Raw genomic sequence first — 22788 nt, forward strand, 5'->3', positions numbered from 1 at the left:
ATATTAAGTGTTATAAGTACCCCAAAGCACTATGCTTTCCAACCTTCTCTACAGAACATTAACAAGTATGCTCCTACATCAAAAGCCTGAGAATATACATTTTAACATATTAAAAATTTTAGAATTTATCACATTGGTATTCCCCCATGAATTGACATTTCTAAAAACTAAATTCCCACCATGGAATCACTGTTTTGTATTCTAATTCTTCAACTATTTCTTAAGGGTAATATTTGAGTGACTCTGGCTAACTCCTGTATTCTTTATCGATCTTGATCCTGCAAAGAGATATTGAGAAAAATCTACATTTTATTGCAAACAACAGTTTTATATTGGCACCTTTTTAGTTTAGTTTAGTTTAGTTTTGTTTTTGGTGCTAGAGGTCGAACTAGGGTCTTTGCACTTGTGCAGCAGGCAGGGAAACCACTGAGCTAAATCCCCGGCCTTATATTAGCACCTTTTAATATCTGCCCATAACTGGGCATCTCTGCAAAACATCTTCCCTATGCTGCCTTCCCTGGATGAGATAAACAAAAAAGAGAGAAAACACTCTTAGGAGGAAGCACTTGCTCTGAAAAAGAGGGCACAGGAAAATATCCACATGCACTTCAATTGATGGAGCTTATGAATAAAAGCAGAGGTTTATTCCCCAAACACCCTCCTTACCTGGTCTCCAACAGGGTAGGTAGGTGCACCTGTGACTGGTGATGTTCTCACCAGAGCGGTACAAGGGCTCTCTCCTGAGAGGCAGGGGTGAGTTGCATCTCCACCTGGCCAGGTGAGGGAGGCACTAGGAGGATACATCCACCACTTTGAAGCCAACCTGGGAAAGGATTCTCAGGAAGTCATACTCCCATTTGACCCTGACCTCTAAATGCAAAACAAAGCACAGTCACTTTGAGGCATCTTCGAGAATGGATTTCTTCCAAATCCAGAACACCTGGACCTGCTCCTTTACTGACCGCTGAAGAGACCACACAACAGATGTTCCCAGACATGGCCAAGCTTGACCGAGTCCAACAGATGGGCTCTTTCCCAACCTCCTGGACAAACTACGACTCTTTAGCACTACTTTCCTTTTCTTCAACCATAAATTCAAGTTAAAATGAACACTTTACTGTTTCACTGGAATATAAGCAGGGGGAATTCCCTTTAGAAGTACAAGATTCTTTGATATTTTAGAAATTTTTTGAATTTCCAGCTCAGGTTAAAGAAAAGTAGAAGAGTACTGACCATAAGCAACTTGCCTCAATATGATCATTTTATAAATATAAAGAGAGTCACAGAGAGAGAGAGAGAGGGGAGGATGGTCTTATTGAAAGGCCACGGTCTTCCCGCTGGTCCCTTCCACCAGGTATGAAATGCGTCCATCACCAACACCTCAACACCTACATCAAGTCAAGATGAAGTTGCTGCCTGGAGTGCTAGGCACAGCCCCTGTGGAGCTACGGACCCAGTGCACAGTGTGTTGTGGGGCCAATGGTGAGTAACAGCTCTGTCCTGTTGCAGGTGTGAACACTGGCAGGAGAATGGTTGGTGTGAACCAATCAATAACCGATAGCAGTTCTGAAATCCAGACAGGCAAACGTTGGGAGCTGCTTGATCAGGTCTGATTAAGTTGCAAAGCCTGAGAATAAATCTCTGTAATTCCAAGCTTTAACTTTGTGCGTTTGTGTTTGCAGGTGTGCATGTGCAAGTGTGAAAGTGTGTATGTATTACTCTTGCTTCTTTTGCTGGAATCACCCATCCTTTTTGTGAGAATCACTGTATTGCAGCTGCATGAGTGAAACCCAGACACTCTGCGGAGTGAGTTTTCCATCCATCTTTCACAAGTTTTCTTCAATAAGGAGGAGCCTGGTTTTCTGCACACAAATGGTACCATTAGTTAATTCTTTTAACTACAAAAAATGCAATTAAAATAGTGATAAGATAACAGAAAGATAAAAAATTCCATCAACTTCATTTAATAATAGGGGTACTATTTTAAATAAAGTTCTGTATAAACAGTATACTATATGAATGAAAGGATTAATAACTAATAATTGATACTTTGAAATAGGAAAAGGTCCAAAGGGGTAGGGGTGGTGGGAGGAGATGGGGAAAGAAAAGAATGGAAAGGAAAAATTATGAGAAAAGAAAAACAAATGGAAACAAAGTCTATGTAAATAGGGAAGGGTGGAGGGGTGAAGGGTGAACAAGTAATGGGGAAAAAATAAGAACCAAGATGCATCATGTATGGGTACAAGCACCCAATGATAAATGTAAACATATTGTACACCTAAGATGTACCAATAAAAGAATTTAAGTAAAAAAACCCCAGTATACTATATAATTATAATAAATAATAATACAGATATTAGATAATATCTAATATTTATTCTATGAGTGTGAGAGTAGTATAAAATCATGTTGGCCAGTAAAAGGAGGAAATCTAAGAAACCATCTAGAATGCATTTTAAAAAATGAATATTCATTCCTGTTTTTTGTTTTTAAGTGAAATAAGAATAGAGTGATAACTGTGCCACTATGATTTTAGTTTTTTGTTTTGAACCAATGCTGCCAATGTTATTCTGGAAATCATATTGGAAGTGCCAATATGATTAGATGTGAGGTGAATTATGAAGTATTATTTTGGGAGGAATGTGCTGAAATTATCAGTGTGTGCAGATGGTACTTTGGTGATCCAATAAGCGAAAGACTCGAACACAAAACTACAGGGGATAAGAAGTGAACTGAATGAGATAGATGGTTTTAAGTCACACACATCAAAATCCACAGCTCTATTTTCCTAGTTAGCGTTGGTAAGCAGAGAACACGCAGGTTCTACCTTTTACCCCCATATCCCACTGAAGTGACAAGGGTTCTGTGTGTGCAAAATCCATAATCTCCCTCGGGGGTATGAATGAGGCTGTGGGGTGGGGCGTTTTTTGAGTACTTTCTTTCAGTAATGTTTGAGAGCCAGTGGGACCAGAGTGGTGGCTGCCAGCCAGAGGCACAGGCTGCACCTCCTGCTGCCTGAAGGGGTTCCTCTTTCCTCCAAGCTCCAGGGAACATCTTTGCATGTCATCCACCTCCTGGGACAGGTCTGGGCCACATGCAATTGGGGTAATTATCAAGGGGTGGTGGACACTGAGCTGGGGAATTTGCCATGAGGGGGACGGGATCATCTCAGTCTTCCCCCAGCTCAAGCTCAATGTGCAGAACATGGATGCCATGGAATCACTGTGTTTGAATGAATAGATCCATCCACAGCCATACCACCCTGAACACACTTGATCTAGTCTGAATGAATAGATCAGTGGGACAAGCAATGATACGAGAAGGATGATGACTGCCATTCCAACTCCTGCCAAAACATCCTCACGCTAATGCTGCACGTCAGCAGCACCCAGCTTCCAGGCAGCTCCTCCAGGAAGCCTTCGCTACTCACTTTCCTGTCCCCAAGGTCCCTCCCTCTCTGACTCTCCAAATAGCTTAAGTGTTCAGTTATCAAAGAGCCGATGCGTTTCTGTCACGCACGTGGCACTGTGTGTGTGTGTGGAATAGAGGGATATACTGCAGTTATTTTCCCACACATGTGTGCTTCCGTGAGTTTTTAAAAAACTAAAAGTAGGCTTTGATCTCACTTTGGGTTCTTCGCAATAGAACTGAAATTATGAGTTTTTGATTCTCTCTCAGGTCAAGCAGTAACTTTGTCCTTGACTGACTCAGTGTGTGACTTTGCAGGATTACAGAAGAGAAAGCAATAAAGAGAAAGAGCAATTAAGAAAGTCAAAGCGAAACGCCTCTAGAGTAAAATCCGTGACTACCTACGCTGAGTTTTTAATTTTTGTAGACTCTCACTGGGTGATTCAAAGGAGTCATTTGAGGCAAACACAGGACACAGAGCACTTAAAGCACTCTGCAGCTTTCATGAGGATTGTGTTGGAAGGCACCAAAGACGAAAGTTTATTCTTAAATATTTATCATTAAAAACCTCTAACCTGTGACAGGGAAGGATAGACCTAAAATTTAGTGGAGGGCAAGGAGGGATAAGACAGACAAAAGTCAAGATCCAAGTGGAAATTCCAAGGAAGTAAGGACAAAACAGCTGCCTTTGAATTGGGAATGTTTTCAACAGTATGTTAGTATTTTACAAAAAATTTCTACTCCAAGATATATGTAATTAGTCACAAATTACTCAGCTTTACTTTGTTCATTAGTCAAGAACAGAATAGGTTGGATTGGACTGACTCTTATTTGTCACTGGGTTTTAAAATGCTTTTGGTAACTTTACTCAACTTAAAATTTGAGTTCACAAATTTAGGCTGATAAAAATATGAACATAAAGAAACAATATATTAGTAGATACTGTCTAGTACATCTTATCCGATTATATTGGCTTTCATTGAGGGGGGGGGCTTGGTTTGGCTTTTTGCAGTGTTATAAGGCCTTGCACATGCTGGGCAAGATCTACACCACCCCCAGAACTATTATGCCATTGCTGTAGAGATACTGAAGAAAATGCCAGCTTCTATTTGGCAACTCGGACATGCCGATTGTGGAGCTTATGGTTCCTACCTTACGATGTGGCTTTTTTGAGGCACAGAGGACTGGAAATTTCACTGTGAAGTGGCCTCTTCAGGTTCCTGCTTGTTTAGATTTAAGCTGGCAGAATGCAACAGATAGAATGAAGCAACAGGAGAAGGTTGACTAGTTACTCTAAGATGACAGTTTCGATTACGATTAAGAATAAAGAATACGTTATGTATTTCATGGCAACAAAGTCTGCTCCACCTAATAATAGGAATGTGAAGTGTCTACTCAGCCATGTTAGGGTCGGCACAGTTTGAGGGCGGCCTCACACCCACATGAGCACTGGGCCGGGTGACACTGCTTCTTTGCAAATAGTTGTTTGGTTCATGGTTACTGAGTATCTGCTGTATACCCAGCACTGTGGTAGAGCTGTCCATGCATTTTTACTTCACTAACACGACAAGCAGTGGAAGAAAGAAGACAATACTGATGTTCAGCATATGAGAACACTGAAGCTTATGGTGACTTATGGTGGCCAGGGCTCCACCTGGCTGGCATTAACTCTTGTGTATGAGACCACAAAGTGCCAGTTCTTGTTCTTTGCCCTAATCCACAGATACCTGTGCACACTATTTCTAGGCTACTTCTCTTGTCTCTCATTGTTTTTGGAATAAGGACAAATCTCTCCAGAGGGGCCCCAGGCTTTGCCTTCAATGCTCTCCCTAGTTTCTTTATCTTCAGCTCTCTGTGTCTGTCCCTGTTCCAGTTCCTGGGACTTTGCACATCCTATTGCTTCTAGCTGAAAATTATTTTCTCTTCCTATTTTGCCTCTGCTTAATTTCAACTTAGCCCAACTGCAGCTTCCTCAGAAGGGCTTCCCAGGCTTCTATCCAGGTGAGTGCTTCTATAGTGGTTTCTTGGACTATCACATAGCAGCCCTTCACCCCTTGCTTCCTCTCTCATCGTAATTTCCCACGTATTTGTGTAAGAGCCACATTGGTGCCCTCTGCCTGCACCATGAGGCCAGGCACCTTTTTTCTCCAGCACAAACCTCTGAAGGAGGACGGTAGGTATCAGACAGCCAGTGGATGGATACATGAGTGTGTGTTGTGGGAAAGAAGTTTATTTCACCTACAGAAGGTAATGGTTCTGCTGAAAATAAAATGCTAGAAAGAATGGGGGAATGATTAATTTAAGAGGAGGGAAGAAAGGGGCGTTTAGTGATAATTATATAATGGAGGCATTTGGAGAGCAGTGCCCCTCAGATTCTGCAATAAGAACAGCACCAGGTTTTTGCTGCTAGTCACAATATCATTCATGGAAACTTTGGTGAAGGAGCAAACAGTCTATACTACCTACAAGACCATGCCTCACATCGTAATAAGTCCTGCAAGTGTACTAAGCCTTCCCTTACACCCAAATATTTCATCATCTCATCTTCCAAACAAACCAAGCAACTAGCTCATGGCACTCAGAAGCTCTTGTGAGAATAGTGAATTTTGAAAAAACCATGTTGACACAAGACGGTATCTGAATTGGTGACGTTGCCTCAGAGGAAGAATGTGACAATGGTGGAGATGTTTATAAATCTGTACCCACATATTGCTAACCAGGATCTATGGCTGTAAGATCAAGATTACCTTTCAAAGCAGACGTCCAATGCACTTAGCAACTATGCTACAAAAAAGCAAAAGGGGAAACCAAGCCCCTATCAGCATTAGATGCAATATCGATTTATAAGAGAAAAGAAATCTTGAAAATAGCATGATAATGAATCATAAAATCCCATATTGCTTTTATGTAAATTAAACTACTGAACAAAGTTGTGACTATGAGGCTTTGGTAATTTAATTTCCTTTTGTCATTTATTGGTTTTCTGTCGTGGTTAATATTAAATCTTCAGACCCCAATGATATACTATTCTTCTGTAGGAGATGGTGGCTTTAAAATACATTAATATGAAGAGCTATATATCCAATCTAGCTAAATACAGACTTTCCATAACAACTTTTCTGACTCAAAATTATCATAAAATTCTTTTTTAGAAATATAAACTGACACAAACATTAGAATGAATGTTTTCCTTTCACTTCAGCATTCAAAATTGGCCTAGAGTGAATCCTAGTAACAAAGTTACATATTTTACTGCTTTTTAAATTCATTTAAGAGAATAGTTTGGCTTATCTAAAAAAGATCTTTTTCTGCCATTTTTATTCAAGTGACATTCACTTTTTTTTTGGTACCGAGGATCAAACTCAGGACCTTGTGCTTGCGAGGCAGGAGGCAGAACCACTGAGCTAAATCCCTGGCACATTCACTTTTTTAAAATAAGTGGTCAGCTTAATACATCCTAGCTACAGTGTTTCATTCGTTTGCTATTTATTTTGAAAACCTCATTTGCTTAGGATTACTCAACACAGGTCATGTGGAGTTTCCCACCAGTGGGGAGGACTCTTTGCCTGGATCTTGGAGCACTGCCTGGGACAGGTTCAAAGTCAGCTACAGAAACAAAAGCTGCACTGGCCAATTTATCTAAGAGCCTGTTCTTGATGTGCAAGAGCCTAACACAAACTCAGGCATGAACACAGGATCCCTGCGTGGATAACCACACTGCACCGCCTGCAAATGCAGTCGTTCTTGTCTGTATCGGGCCAGTAATGGTGGCTTTGAAACAAAAATCTGGAGAAACTTGGAGCAGGCAATTGTGTAGTTGCTCATGCTCCGAGAGGCTTTGTGAACATGAAGACAGAGGTGAGGGGAGAAGACAGAAGCCTGTCCCTGCTAGGGTGATCCAGGAAGGGGAACAGTGAGCACTGGGGTTGCATTTGCCCGGGGTGAGTGGGGCACCATTGTTCTCTCTTCTCACGGGCTCTGTTTTGGCTGCTCAGCCAAGAGTTCCGCAGGGAGTGTGGGTGTCTCTTCAACATACTGGATTCACTTTCTTTGGCTATGCATGGAGTAGTGGGATTGCTGGATCATATTGCATTTTCATTTTTAATATTTTGAGGAACCCTTGTATGGTTTTCCTCATGGCTGTAATAATTTATATTCCTAGAAGTTTCCTTTTCTCCACATACTCACTAGCACGGATTATCTTTTGTTCGACTGTTCCTTTGTCTTAGTAAAAGGTGTTCTTGCTGAAGTGAGGCGATACCACATTGTGGCTTTGATTTTATTTCTCTGAGGATTACTAGTGTTGAGCATTTCTGCTTATACATGTTGGTCCTTCACATGTCTTCTTTTGAGAAATGTCAGTGAAGCCCTTTTGCCCAGTTTTAAATCCAGACCAATGCCGTGGAGATTTGGATAGTACTTCTTTCATAGTTTTAGTCTTACATGTAAATGCTTATTCCACTTTGGTAGATAAGGGAGTCTAATTTCACCCTTATCCATGTAGATATCCAGTGTTCTCAGCATCACTTATTGAAGACTATCCTTTTGCCATTTTGTACTCTTGTCAAAAGTCAGTTGGCTGCAACATGTTGATTTTTTTCTAGGCTCTCTGTTCTGTTGTGTTGGTCCAGGTGTTTGTTTCATGGCACTGCTACCATGCCTTTTCAGTTACTATAGCTTCAGAGTGTATTTTGATGGAAAGCATTATGAGTCCACCAAATTGGTTCATTTTTCAGAAGATTGCTTTTACTATTCAGGGTCTTTTGTGCTTCCATATAGGTTTTCATGTAGAAATCTTTCATCTCTTTGCCCAAATTAATCCCTAGGAATTTTTGTATTTACTATAAACAGGATGCCTCTTGATTTCTAGCCAGATAATTTGCAGTAAAGTTTTTCTCTGAACCCCATTAACCTAAAACCATGAGTCAAGTCGTGCTGTGAGGGAAGCACAAATACTTCCAATAGGTCTAATCCACTTGGTCTCCATGGTTGTGTCCATCCTGGAGAAGTAGTTTTAGATCCTGGCTTGTGTCAGAGTCTAAGAAACTGAGAATATCACATGAATTCCTAAACTCATCTGTAAATTGCTATATTCACAAAACAGGTCAGATTCTCTGAAATGAATGTTTCTCAATGAAGAAGTGTCATAGACATTTCCCTGCTTATAGAATTCTAATTTATATCAATGTTTCATTTTTCCCCTTAAAATTAATTTTGTAAGACTTTTGTTAGAAACTTCAGTGATGCCTTTCTAAGGCAGCGATACTTTATATAGCTGTGGGTTTTAATTGTGTATGTAATATGCTGTTATATGCTTAGAATACAAACAACCTAAAATGTACCCAAAATTCCTCTTCACCCTGTTGCAAAACTGTTCAGATATCTAGTACTCAATAAATTACCATACTTTGGGGAGTGTGAGCTTTGGAGCCAGGCCCAATTTTTATTCTTTATATTCCCCCCACACTTCTTCTGTTCTCTCCTTTTTCTCCTCCTCTTCCTTTTATCTTCCCTCTCCCCACCCTCATTCTTTTCTTTTTTTCTCAAGGTGGCAAAGAATATGTAACATAGGATCAACCCTATTAACAGACTTTTGGATTTACAGCGCAGTACTGATTACTGTCAGCCCAGTGCTTTGAATCAGATATCTAGAATTCTTCACCTTGCAGGACTGAAACTTCATGCTCATTATGTGTTCACAGTATCTATCTTGGCCAGTTTCTTCTGTTAGTGACTCTGCCTTTTATCACCAGAAAGATAAAAGTGACTGTTTCTTCATAGGACCATTGTGAGAAATAAAAAAAAAATTAAGGTGGTAATAGAATACATCCTCAAATCATCCAAGTCTCTAATTCTATTTAATAGAATTAAATTCAGAGATTTCCCAATCTTTCGTTCACTAAGTGGTCATTCATTTCCAGTGACGTGAAAGCTTGTCAGTTGCTTAATTCCTCAAACTTGGTCTAGTTAGTCTCAGATGTTATGGCTTTTATATTATTACTATATTTAAAAAGCAATAGATGATTTTGGAAGGTTCCATGGGTTGTCTGTCCAGCAGCGCTTCCCACCCTACCATCACTGAAAAGGCCCTAGATCTAGGCCAAGAGGCAAAAGGGGCAGGAGGAAAGGTGGAGCCAGCTGAGGTAGCATTAAGGCAGCAAGATTCATGGAGGGGAGGTGCTACAGCTGTAAAGAGGCTGATGAACGGCCAAAGGCCCCCAAGTCTTGGATTATAATGGCACAGAAGGAGTAATCTATAAACATCCACCATCTCACTTACTCTTGCTCCAACCTTACAAGGTAGTTATTACTTTGCTGCTAAGTATTATTTGAAACTAAGGCTTAGCTTCTATTTTCAAACATTTTCTAACTGGCAAATGATAATTATATGGCAAGATTTTCCCTTTGCTAATCATACATGACATACATGGATATGTGCATAAACTGTTATCTATCTGGCTCACACACAAGGCCTATAAACTGCCACTCAGGAGTCCTGCACATTCTGCTCTAAGTTCTCTCATGAGGTCTCAGCTTGAATTCCATTCTAACTCCAATCTTCCTGATTGTGTGATTTGCAATGCTATATTTGATGGAGGCATAAACAGAGTTAAGAGAGGTATTTTAGTGGATACATGTGGAATTTGAGCTTTCAGAAATAATGGCCAATATTCAAATCATTAAAAGGCAAAGGCAAAGTTTCAAAAAGCATAATATTGTGTAGCAGTAGATTCAGAGGCAAAGAGATGCATTTACATAAGACTGGAAGGTTCTGTGTATTCAGGGCCACAGCACTGACCTAGAAATATATTCATAGAAACTGCTTTTGGAAAGGGTGAAATATAATATGTTCGGAATGATGTCAATTCACATGACTTATATTGAAAAATGGTGATATGGATTTAAGTTGACCCAACATTTCAACCAGCATCTAAGGGATAGAAAGATAGTTAGTTCTCCATAATTAAAATGGATGTTTTATTTTATCCTCATTTTTGTTTTTCAGATTTTTCATCATATTTTTCAGATGATTTTTATTGATATATTGGAAGATATCTCTATACCTTGTGGATATTTTCTTACAATTTGATTTTCTCTACCCAAACTTTCCACTAGAAATAAAGACACTGGTGTGAGTAGTCTCATAAAATTTGATGTTACAGCCTTGCAATGCAATGTACCAGCTCTAGAATATAAACATGTGACGGAATAAAATTTATGGGCTTCAGCACATCATATGGGAGCCACTGGATATCTTGGATGCTTTATTATCTTCCCTGTATGTCATATGGACAACTCTGGCCTTACACTCTCCTGCTGCTTGGCAAATGAAGAGAGGATTTATTCAGATCAGTCATGATAGATCAGTTTGTTATAAAGACAGATGAGAAAAACTATGAAGAACACATAAAGAAAATGTTATACATCTGTAAATAGAGCAGTGTTAATTGTGAGTCTGCACTGCTACCAGATGGGCAGTTACACTAGCAGACATAAAGAAAATGGAACAATTCCACCAGATAAAAAAGAACTTAGAGATCCCTGAAGCTGCTTTACTTACCATGGTCCCCTTCAAGTTCGCCACTGAGCTGCTCATTTTGCAAATTCTTTCAGCTTTCAGTACTCTCAGTCGCTCAGAGGTGGGCCTTCTGAGGGTGTGTGCTCATGGTGACACCATGCTCATCCCTGGATTCATCTGCTAGTAGGTTCCACAGGGCAGTGTGCATTGGGAGGGGGCTTGGTTGGAGGCAGATCACCATGGGCTGATCTGGAAGCGGATTCCCTCCCCAGCATCTCCTTTTGCTCTCTGCTTCCTGGGCACCGTGACTGGGCAGCTTTCCTGCTTGGCAGGCCCCTCTCCCATGCCAGATCTGCACTTGAGCCTGTGAAACACGGATCGAAACTGCTAAACTGTGAGCCAGTTTCCCTCCCCTCCTTTATGTAGTGAGTATTGGCTATTACGTCTCAGCAACAGGAAAGTGGCTAAGACAAATACTGTCAGAATATCCTTTATGTCTTCACTTCTTCTTTCCCCTTCCTATTCTCACTTGATGTCAAATCTGTCAAAAGAGTAATTATGATTTGTGCAGATAGATTCTAGAATACATTCACAACTTAATTTCAAGATTTTTATTAATGGACTTTTACAATCAATGTGAATTCAACAATTCTAATGAAAACCAAACCAGGCTCTTGAGCCATCTTTCATCTATCCTAAGATTTAATGCCTAGTATTTCATTATGTTTAGAATTTTATTCTCCCAAGCCCTAACATACAGGTAAAAACAATCTACTTATCTGTGAATACTTTAGACTGAAATTATAAGTGAGCATTTATTAATAGTAAAGGAAATGTAAGTACCTGGTCAGGTAAAACTGTAACCAGATGGTCCTTCTGCCCATCGGCATTGTCTCTGTGATCCAAGGAGAGTCTTGATTGCTTCTCTCTCTGTCCTCTGACCCTCTCCCCTCTTCCATCTGTGGATGCCCCCATTCCTTAGGAAGAATTATGTAGCGATTTCCACCATTGGGATAGATCTCTTTTATACTGAAATGGTTAAAACAAGTCTATTTCTCTACCTTCTCTTCTCCAACGTCCTGGCCTGATGTAATGCCCGAGAGAAACATCAGGAGACACATATTAAAGATGTGCCCATCAACCTTGTTCCATCAACACTTGTGAATCTGTACAGGATTGTTATATAGTTAAAACTTACACTTTCATTGTGTTAAATTAATGGAGTTTGGGGTTATTCTGTTACCATAGCTAACACTAGAAGTGATGACATTCAAATCCTAACTCTGCCTGTGAAGAGTTCACTGGAAATACCCCCAGGTAGATATAGAAGAGTTGCAGGGACAGTTAGGTACCCAGAAATTACAATCAGCCCCACAGAAAATTTAGCATTCAGTGTATGTGTTTTCGATCTCATTTTTCACATTTATCAGGGGTGGGCAGCTTTCTTCATAGAATCTCCCTTTTTTTCTCTTTCTATCCTGCTACACGGTAGCAGGGATTTGTAAATTCACAACTGACAAGAAATATATTGGTGGCAAAATGATGCACAGATACTGTTTGCATTTCACGGGAGCATATCTGCAACAGAGAAACCTATTTCCATCCTACTACCCTGGAAGTAGGTTTGTACGAATGAATTACGATGTTGCTTCCCATTAACATTTCTAAAACATGTCTGTTTTTCCGAAGACTTCCCAGCAATAAATGACAGTGTAAAGATTTTAAATTGCATCTCAATCTCTTCCTATGATTCATTTATTCAGGGGATTCTCTCCAAGGGAAGGACACAGCTGGATGGCGCTGTTCCTCTTGGTAACATGGTCAGTTCCCTGTGCTGGGGTGGGAGACACCTCCTTGGCAGGCTCAGGGCTGAGACTGGGTGAGGCTGGGCCAGGTCGCTGACTGGTGGGAGGGAAATTCCCCCTCCCAGGCCCTGACATCTACCCTAGAGTACCTGGGACTTATAACCAGTCAGGCAAGGGCCAGGAGCTGTGCTGCGAAAAATCAATGCATTTAGATGTAACACAAACTTCATGCTGAGGCCAATTGACTTGACTGCCTGTCACACCACCTGCATTTCTGGGATGATCCCAACCCAGCCTGTGGAGCAGGAACTGCACAGCCTGCCCTAGATGTGACTCTCGGTGTTAGCCTCCAGTTCAGAGACTATTGGAAAGCAGGATTCTGCAAATCTTCAGCTCTTCTAGATCCTCAGCCAGATGCCTGCATGCCTCTCCAAGAGAAATGACAGCTCCACCGTGAGGTACGTACATCAGAAACCTCCTTGCTGTCATTCTTCACATTGCTTTTTTTCTTAGACCCGATAGTCAATCAACTGTTATCCAACCTTGTCCACTGTGCCTTCCAAAGACAGTCGGAGTCCCATCCCTTCTCAGCATCTCCTCCGTAAACAGCTGGGCCCAAGACCTCTTATCTGGGATATTATGAGAGGTTTTGAGGGTCATTAGTGTCTTCAGTTCAACTCTCCCCTCTTCAAGTCTGTGCACAATAAAATCAGTTAAATTTAAGAAAATGTTCTTTTTTGATCAGTTCCTTTCATTGGTTTCATGTCATGTGAGAAAAGACAAAGTCCTAGGATGGCCTCTAAGCCCCACCCTGCCTGGATCATTTTCTGTTCTACTGCTCTCCCTCAAGTTCCCTCCTCCACCCTCTGCAGATGCATCCACCATGGGCCTGGCCTGGAAATGCCCTTTCCCCGGCCAACCCTGTCCTCTTTCCTCTCTCTCCCTCTAGAGTCTCCTCACCGACTGTCTGCTCCATGTTGCCCTTGGGACTTGCCACTATTTTACATATGACACATCACAGGCTTTTACATTCATTTATTTGCATTCTCTTGTTTGTCAGGCCATTTATGAGTCTCTGTGGAGAGCAGGTAATAGAGGATGCAAGGTTCACTGACTTTCTAAAGGGTAAATGGCAACTATGCTTTACACACCATGGCTCCGTCTTCTAGGATCAATACAGTCTGATTAGGGAAGACAATTTGGAAGCATAGGTTCCTGGGGAGGAGGAGGCTGTCATGGAACAAATGATTACTCTTCTTGCCAGAATTATCTACAAGTTTGTATTTGTTAGTAAACTGTCTATGGAAAGCGGAGGACAGATATGAGGTTCTGCTTTTCTCAGCAACATCAAGTCACTAAACAGGTAGATTATGGAAGCAGAGCTCCGTAGCCACAGGCCTCCCATTTAGCATGCTTGCCCTTAGTCCATTAGTGTGAGTTATTCATCAAGATCTTTATGAAAATCCTTGGTCCCATGGAACTGAGACTGCAGAGGGAATAACTTAGAACAAAGGAAGAGCTTTCTCTCTCCAAGAGCAGTGGCCCTGGGAAACTGCACTGCTACCTCGGAATGTAACTTCTAGAAAATAGAAAGCCCACCCTTCAGCTGGCAGAGCCAAAGGTTTCTGAGTGGCCCAAAGTGTCATTCCTCCCACACAGAAGATGTGGGAGGGTTCAGTAGTGAGATGGAAGTGCAAAGCACGCTGGCAGCTCAGTAGGTCCTACGTGGAAATCCAGGTTAAACACAAAGCTTCCACTGCCTCTGCCCGGGAGGAAACACACCCAGGCCCCTCTCAGAAGGAGCAGGGCTATGGTGACTGGTAGTTCAGTGTGCATATGACACAAGGACACTGAGGACTGGGCCTGTGCATGACACCGAAGGGAAGCCTGACTGTTCACTCACGCGGTACCCTGTCGGCCCCCTGTGACTTCAGAGACACACCTCTAGTACAAACACCTACAGCAAAGCCGTGCTGCAGCTCACAAGCTTAATTCTTTGCACAATTCTAGTCGCAAGCCAAATTGGATGAGATCTCAATCAAGTTCAGTGTTTAGGTTCAATGTTGACCTTTTGGGGAAATTTGATTCTGTTCCCACACAATTCGGTTTGCGACCAGAATGGTAGAAAGAGTGAAGTTCATGAACTGAGGTACTGTACCACTGTAAAAGTCATCAGCTCAAGTTCACCATTGCTATGAAGGCTGGAAGGGAAGAGTTGAGCAGTTCTAGCAGGTTCATCCAAAATATAAAAAGAGGATTTCTACTGTGATTGCTCTCCAAGAATATATAGCTGACTTTTGGGGCAGGAATTAAATAATTCATATACTAAAATTAAAACAGGGGTTTTAGATTAATTTTGAAATCATTTAAATACATAATATCTGAAGACTTCTGAGTAATTTCAGGATGCCAAAAAGTGTTAAAATTTTCTCCAGACCCTGGGTTTTGCTTAATTTCCATTAAAAAAAGTCTACTTGTCATTTTTTCTCTTAAAACAGTATTGTTTCAAAGGTTTTTGGATTCTGTGTCCACTAGTGACATTCAGATTTCTGTTGCAAGTGAACATGAATGGAAACGTTAAACACTGCAGACCAAATATCCAGTCCTAGATATTTTCTACCCATTAACCTCAATCAGTGATTCCCAGACAATGTGACCTCCTTCCAGTTCTTTCAACATCAGCTGGGGCAAAGCCTCTAAAGGAAATGGCAGCCCCACACACCGATTACCTCACAGGCTGCTCTGCAAGGGTGTCCTCTGCAGGGGCCTGAGCTACTTGTTTCCTTTCCAAAGGCAAGTGGTAGAGCCAATATTAGTGATTTCTCTGTCTGCAAAAGGCTGCCACTATTATCGCAGCTTGACAGGCAGCTTTCTTAAAGTCCTGTCTGCCTGCCTCTCACGGGACTGGTCTGAGAATTCCAACATCCTTGGTCAGCACATTTGCCTCACATTTTGTTTTTCCTTTCAGAGTAAAAGGTATTCATTCAACATTGCTTTGTTTACCTGACCCAGTATTCAGGATGATTTTACCTGGGCTCAGGCACATCTGGCTTCACTCTGGGAGTGGAACTCTCAACCTAAAGGATCAGGCTTGCTTCAGAGTAGGGCACCCTGAGATACCAGAGAGGGCTGAGAATTCCTGGGATGGACAGCAAGATCTGAGAAGTTCTAAGTTTTCTATTTGCAAACAGAATAAAGCAGGATGTCCAAAGACAGATAGCAGGGTGTCTGTGGCCATTCTAAGACTAGAGATGAATTTGGCCTCGGTCAAACACCTAGAAACAAGGTCAACATCATCCCCAGTGGACTGAGGGCACTGTAGCAGCAACAACCAGTTGCATCTTCTTACAGGTTGCATCTGGATGTCCCTCCAATGCCTCATGTGCTCATCTTTTCATGTGTGGCTGGATCTAGGTGTATGATATTGGGATTAAAGCTGTATGATAACTAAATTGGTTGAGCATTGTTCCAGGTGTGGATAAGGGAAGCCCCACCCTGGGTGTGGGTGGCACCAATCAATGGCCTTGCATACTAGATGGACTATGAACGGACAGAAAGAAGGCAGCCTCACTGCTTGCTGCTTCCTGCCTGCCATGCCATAGACTGTTTCTCCTGTGAGATGCCCCTCTGCCATGCCACCCTGCCTCAGAAATAGCTGACTATGGACTGAAATCTTTACAAACTGTGAGCTAAAATAAACTTTTCTTCCTGCAACTTGTGGATGTCTGGTATTTTGTTCTGGCAATGAGAAAAGTAACTAAGACACCTCTCCAGTGACTTTCTGTACTTCTTCCAAGGAAAAAAAAGCCCCAAGTTTGTTAAAGGCAATGATGAGCTCAAGCTAAAAAAGATTAATTTCTAGTCAGTGATTTATATTGGTGACACCTAAGTATGTGCTAAAACTGGCACCATAAATCTACTTCATTTTGTATTTCCTCCCTTCCTCTTTGCTTGGAGCATAAAAGAGAAGGCTAGAGCTCTGATTGCCATCATGGACCTCATCAGGCCAGGCTCATAATGTTAGAACAGAAAGAAGGGAGGAGACTGATTCCCTAGTGTGCAAAAAATGGCAAAACAATTTAGGATGTTTTCCTTCCATAATTCTTTTAGCTGGCAGAAAATACAGCATTGTCATGCCTTGTCCACATAACCAGCAGTCAGAAATCCTATCTGATGTAGTTACACAAAAATGACAGTTCATCCCCATGTATGCACATGTATCTTGGACACATGCACATACAAAGTTGTGTGTCTCTTTATGTCTGGGATGGAAGCCTTATGAAGTTGTCATATATGACTACCTTTATCTACAAGTAGAACATGGAAAGAGGAATACATGGGGAACAAAAGATACCAAATATAGGGAAAGAGAAACCATGGGCAATGGGAGCAGAGGATATCTAGGAAAGTCAGAATTTCAAACTGTGTGTGGTCTATAATTTGAAAACAGGTAAGCATGGTATTATAAATCATGTATGAAAGAAAGATAAAAAGAATAAAAACAACTTCTTCAGACTCTGGACTCAGAGCATAGAAGAATATTTTAAATTTTCATTTACACTATTTTAAACACTGAGTTAATAAAATCAATAAAGAGAATGAGCACATTAGTTGTTTTGCACTTCTAAGTTCTGGTCAGTTCCTGTCACCATGAATGTATAACTCATGTAATTAATATTTGATCAGAGACTGAACTCCAGAGGTAATAACTATAATCACCTCACCTATATTTCTTTTCATTCAATACCAGATGCACCTTTTTAATTCATATTAAAAAGCTTAGAATGGATTTTGCAGTGTTTCAGATGCAAGGATAGTCTGATACCCCAGACATGCAGCTGTTGTCCTTACCTGGTAATCCAGGATATAAAAGTCCAGTTGGTCCTTCACGCTACACTTTCAGCAAAGTTACCAGGAGCCTGACTCCAAAACTGTCCCATTTTTACCCACTGACTTAGAGAATGCTTGCAGCTCGATGCTGACTACCAGTATGACTGGATTTGCCTCGGGAATAAAGACTTGCCTGTTTGCAGGAGAAGTTTCCCCATAGAGAACAGAGGAGCCCCTGAAAGGGCCATGACCTGGGGGATGCTGAGCTTAAGCCCAGTGTGCATGACTCAACTTGTGTGCTAGATTAAACATTCATACAGTGCATACATTTCCATGCACCACAACTCAGTTCATGACCTGCTTTCTCACACGATGTCAGGTTGTATGGAAGACCTGTAGATCTCAATCTCTAACTATGAGTAGTTACATACCTACTGAAAAGATCCAGGTATTCACAATAGATCTAATAGATTAGTTACAACAGATACATGTGACAGGCATCACCAACACCACAACTGTTTAGATCTATGAGGTGCAGTGGAAACATATGATGGATGCTTAAATTAAGCAAATTATTATAGTAAAAGACCCATTGCCATTAATCCCTGTCATAATATTCCTCTTCTCTTGAACACAATCATCTCACTGTTCTTTCTGCAGCGGTTCTGGACGTCCTCTTTCATAAGTGTCTAATTGTGCTTTCGCAGCTGCCTTGATGTCCTGAGTTCATTTAAAACCTTTACTTTTCATGGCCATTTTGACTTGGGGAATATCCAGACATTGCATGGTGTTGGATCTGGTGAATAAAGATACACGGTCATGTTTTCATGAGTCTACCTTTCCACTGGATGGCACTGGGGGCTGGGGATGCAGCTCAGTGGTGCTATGCCTGCCTGGATGGCACTGGGCAGCAGCATCCACCTCACTTTTTATCACATCTTGTACTGGCAATGTCTATTTCAATGTAATACATTTTTAATAATGAAACATTCTCTGTATATTTTTACCAGTCCTTGTACCTCCAACACAGTTCCTCAAATTACACTTCCAACGAATGAATTTGGAGTTATTCAAGTATTCTGCCATCCCAGGCCCACCTGATGATAACTGTTTTACCATGAACATTGATTATTTCTGGAGAAGGCAGCCCTGCATGTGATGTCAAGCTGCTACCTAAATTAAAGCCTATTATGGCCTCTCTCTTGCCTCTTTGTATCATGCAATGGGGCCTGATCAAAGTTACAATTATATTTATTAAGTACAATCTATTTTTATCCAATTGATTATCACGCTTCATCTTTGGGGACAAAATAGTTATTCAGCCACTCTTGGGAGATTTGAATAATATCCAAAAAGGATTCTGGTTTCTGCCATCTGGCATAAATAAATCTGTCTTTTCAGCTTGGGCTCCGAGAAGCAGAGATTCTTCCTCATGGGTCGTCTAAAGCAAGCCTAGTCAGAGTGAAATACCTAAGGAAAATTCAAGCACCACCACCCTCAGCAAGCTAGAGAAAGACACTGAATGCAGGAGTTGTCATTAATTTAAATTATGTTCAATTCCAGCTACCCTAGCTCTTACTAGAAAGTTGCAGAGCTGGTTTTGGTCTTCTTAGCAGAACTGTCAAAGCAAAGCTTCTGGGCTCAGTCAACTAAGGCCCTCACAGGCAACTATGTCTCTAAGGAAGAAGCTTAGAGAGTGAATATACTTGCGCCAAGTGGTACCAATGTCCTAGGTGTAGCGCAAGATGGAGTCTGCCGGCTCTGGGCCTCCTGGTATCAGGGCTGCACCGTGGCCGCTTCCTAAGAGAGTGGGGAGAACGCCCCTCTCCACTTTGCGGATGAGCTTTCAGTGTCCTCCGCAGGACCACTGCTCTTACCCAGTGATTCATGGAGGTTCAGGGCAACAAACTTCAGGGTTTTACTTACATCACAGCTGACAGCAAGTCCACATACTAAGTCCCAGAGGAAGACAATTTGCCAGAACTGTGAGTCACCCAGTTGGGGGCATTTGCTTCACACCAGCTTCCTGAATCTGTCCTGCACTTTCTAAGGGACATAAGAACAGTTATCTGGAGGCAGGCAAGGATCCAGTAAATACATTAGGAACACAGCAGCCAGGGGAGGGAAAGGAAGCTCCTGGGGGAGTGGAAGCGACCTTGCTGACAACAGGATCTAAAAACGATGATCTCAGAGTGTTTGTCAGAGACAGAGAGCACTGGGCAAGGGGCCCCTGAGGAGAGGCCCGCTGAGGGGCTCAGTGAGGCTGTTTGATGAAGGGTTCGCTTCTGGCACAGCAGGGTGAATGGAATCAGCAGTAGCACAATCTGTGCCTCTGAACGGTCAGAAGGCACAGTTTGTAACATATCCAATATTAAGAAATGATGGACACACTATGTAGAGTTTATCACTACCAAACCACACATAAATCACAACATCACATTGTTCCTCATAAATATAAGGTACAAGAAGAAAATTACATATCAATCAAAAAACTAAAAATTTTACAAGTTGAGTTGTTGCTGTTTTTTTCTTTTTAATAGGGTCTCGCTATGTAGTTCAGGCCAGTCTTGAATTCACTATGTAGCCCAGCGATCCTACTGCCTCAGCCTCTCAAGTGCTGGGATTACAAGCATGCACCACCACATCTAGCCTAAAAGTTGAGTAATTTGTTTAAAAACTACACTGTGGGAGGGTAAGGAAGATTGCAAGTTTGAGCCCAGCCTGGGCAACTCAGCGAGACCCTGTCTCAAAACTTAAAGGGTGTGGCTGGAGATGTTGCTTCATGCAATCACCGGTACTGAAAAAAATGATAAACTGCTGGAGAAATATTTGTCAAGGGCACAACTGGGAGGCCCAGGCTGACTAAAGCTGATAGAAATTACAGGATTTTGGCACAACACTCTTCCCCCAGTAACCGCCCACATTACAATCACTCTAAGAGGAATCCAGCTTTATCGTATTTGTGGACCTCCATCCAAACACAGCAGAAAATATATCCTGTTCAAAACCGCAACATCTCAAGATGGACCACAGAAACACGCAATGGAAATGGAAAGAATGGAAAGTATACATCAATGTGGTCAAGTTACACTCACGTTAACAACCCATAATAAAAAGGTAGCTACTATGATCCTCCAAATAAACAATATACTGCTTTATTAATTGATACATAAAAACATAAGAATTGTACACATTAACAGGCTGCCATATAATGTATTGTTATGTGTACACATTGCATCATGTTCAAAATAAGTTAGACATACCTATTTCTTCAAACACATCATTTTTTATGGTGAAAATATTTTAAATTCTTTTCTTGAAGCTTTCTGAGATATGTAATTGTTTTCTATAGTCATCCTACCATGCAATACCACACTTCAAGCATCTTACAGATTAACACAAAAATAAAATCAGATAAAGACAGAGTAGGAAAAAAGTCAAACATGTTTCTTGAGTTAGTGTAGGAGACCAGCTTGAACTGCACTGAGCAGGCTTTCAAATACTGTTGAATTGGCTTAAAATTTGGCTATTGATTAAAGTTATGAGTCTGTCCTGGGCCTACATGTGACTTGCTAAAAGCACCTTCAGCTGACATACAGAGAAAGATTTCCCTGTGCCATCGATCACACTGGAGATCGCAATGCTTTGTGATATTGTGATGCCTACAAAAGTAAGATTCACTGCAGCTGGGCATTATGACTCTGGGCAGCCATTCTCCCAGATCAAACATTAGCTAAAGATAACACAGGTGTGGGTCTGGGTATTTAGCTCAGTGGTTTCACCGCCTGCTGAGCAAGACCAAGGACCCAAGTTCAATTCCCGGTACCAAAAAAAAAAAGATAACACAGGTGGCTTGTTAGCTATGACCCATCCTTCATAGCAATGCAACTGTTCCTCCCTTTTAAGCCTGGCTCATTAGTCCCTTAGGTCCCACTGTTCCTTATTAACAAATACTGAGTAGTCCAGAGCTCATGGGCTTAGCCAGGGAGAGCTAAGATCAAACCCCAGTGCCCCAGATAATAAATAATCATTTATTCTTTATTCTTTGTATATTATTTTTTCATACTCTACTGTACCCTCAGCCAGGCGATCGACATTCCCCAATAAGTTAGATACAAAAATACTCCATAGAATATTAGCAAATTGAATCCAGCAATGTCTAAAATGAGCCACACTTCATGATCAGTGGAATTTAGTCCTGATTCAATATTCATGTATTAACTAGTGTAACGCAGAACATCAACCAGCTAAAGAAGTAAAATTATATAATCACGTAATAGGCTGCAGGAAAAGTATCTGATAAAATTCAATACCCAATCATGACAACAACCCTAAGGAACTAAAACTGCTTGACAGCTTCCTCAAATGATAACAATTTATGGATATAAAATATGTTCAGGTAATGCCATACTTCATGATGAGAAGAAAATGACTTCCCTCCTAATGTAGGGAATGAGGCAATACTCTCACCTCACAGCTTCTACCCAGCATGGTGGCAGAAGTCCTAGCTGGTTCAGTAGCAAACAATAAATTAAAATGTACACAAATTGCAAAGAAACTGCCTGTATATGTAGATGTCATGATTATCTATGCATAAACTCAAGATATTTATTAGTTCCAAACATTCTTAGTTGTTTTTGAAGTTGTTTTAGCATATCTGGAGTTTATACAACATCAAAAACAACTAAGAATGCTTGGGACTAATAAGCAAGTATATCAATTTTGTATAGAAATACTGCAAAAGTGATGAATCCACAGAGCTTCATCAGCTGTAAAGTCAGCCATGAAATGCTGAGAAAGTCAGAGGCCTGTGGTGCCTCAGTGACTGGGGACACTGGGGTCACTGAAGGACATAACGTCATGGTTGGGTCCTTTCTAAGTAAGCGGTGTGAGTTTCAGTTTCAGTTGAGCCCATGGAAAGGGAAAGGTTAGATTATGAAAACTATGAAGCTGCTAAGAGTATGTTAATCTATTAAGGAACAACAGGCAGCTACGATGGGACAAGCAATGGACTCATGACTAAAGCTGAGGTTAACTATAGTTTCCAATCTCAGAAAAGATTATTGTTTCTTCTAGAAATACAATTCTTCTACTTTGTTTTTTAAATATTATTAAGTTTATTGATACATTTTAGGTGTACAATATAATGACATTCATCATTGGAAATTTGCGCCTTTACATAATCTCTCTTGGTTCCTATTTTTCCCCCTTCCCCTGCCCTCCCTT

This window comes from Heterocephalus glaber, unplaced genomic scaffold (assembly GCF_053883595.1).
Source record: "Heterocephalus glaber isolate CG9 unplaced genomic scaffold, H.glaber_assembly_v1.0 deba00001537, whole genome shotgun sequence".
NCBI lineage: Eukaryota > Metazoa > Chordata > Mammalia > Rodentia > Bathyergidae > Heterocephalus > Heterocephalus glaber.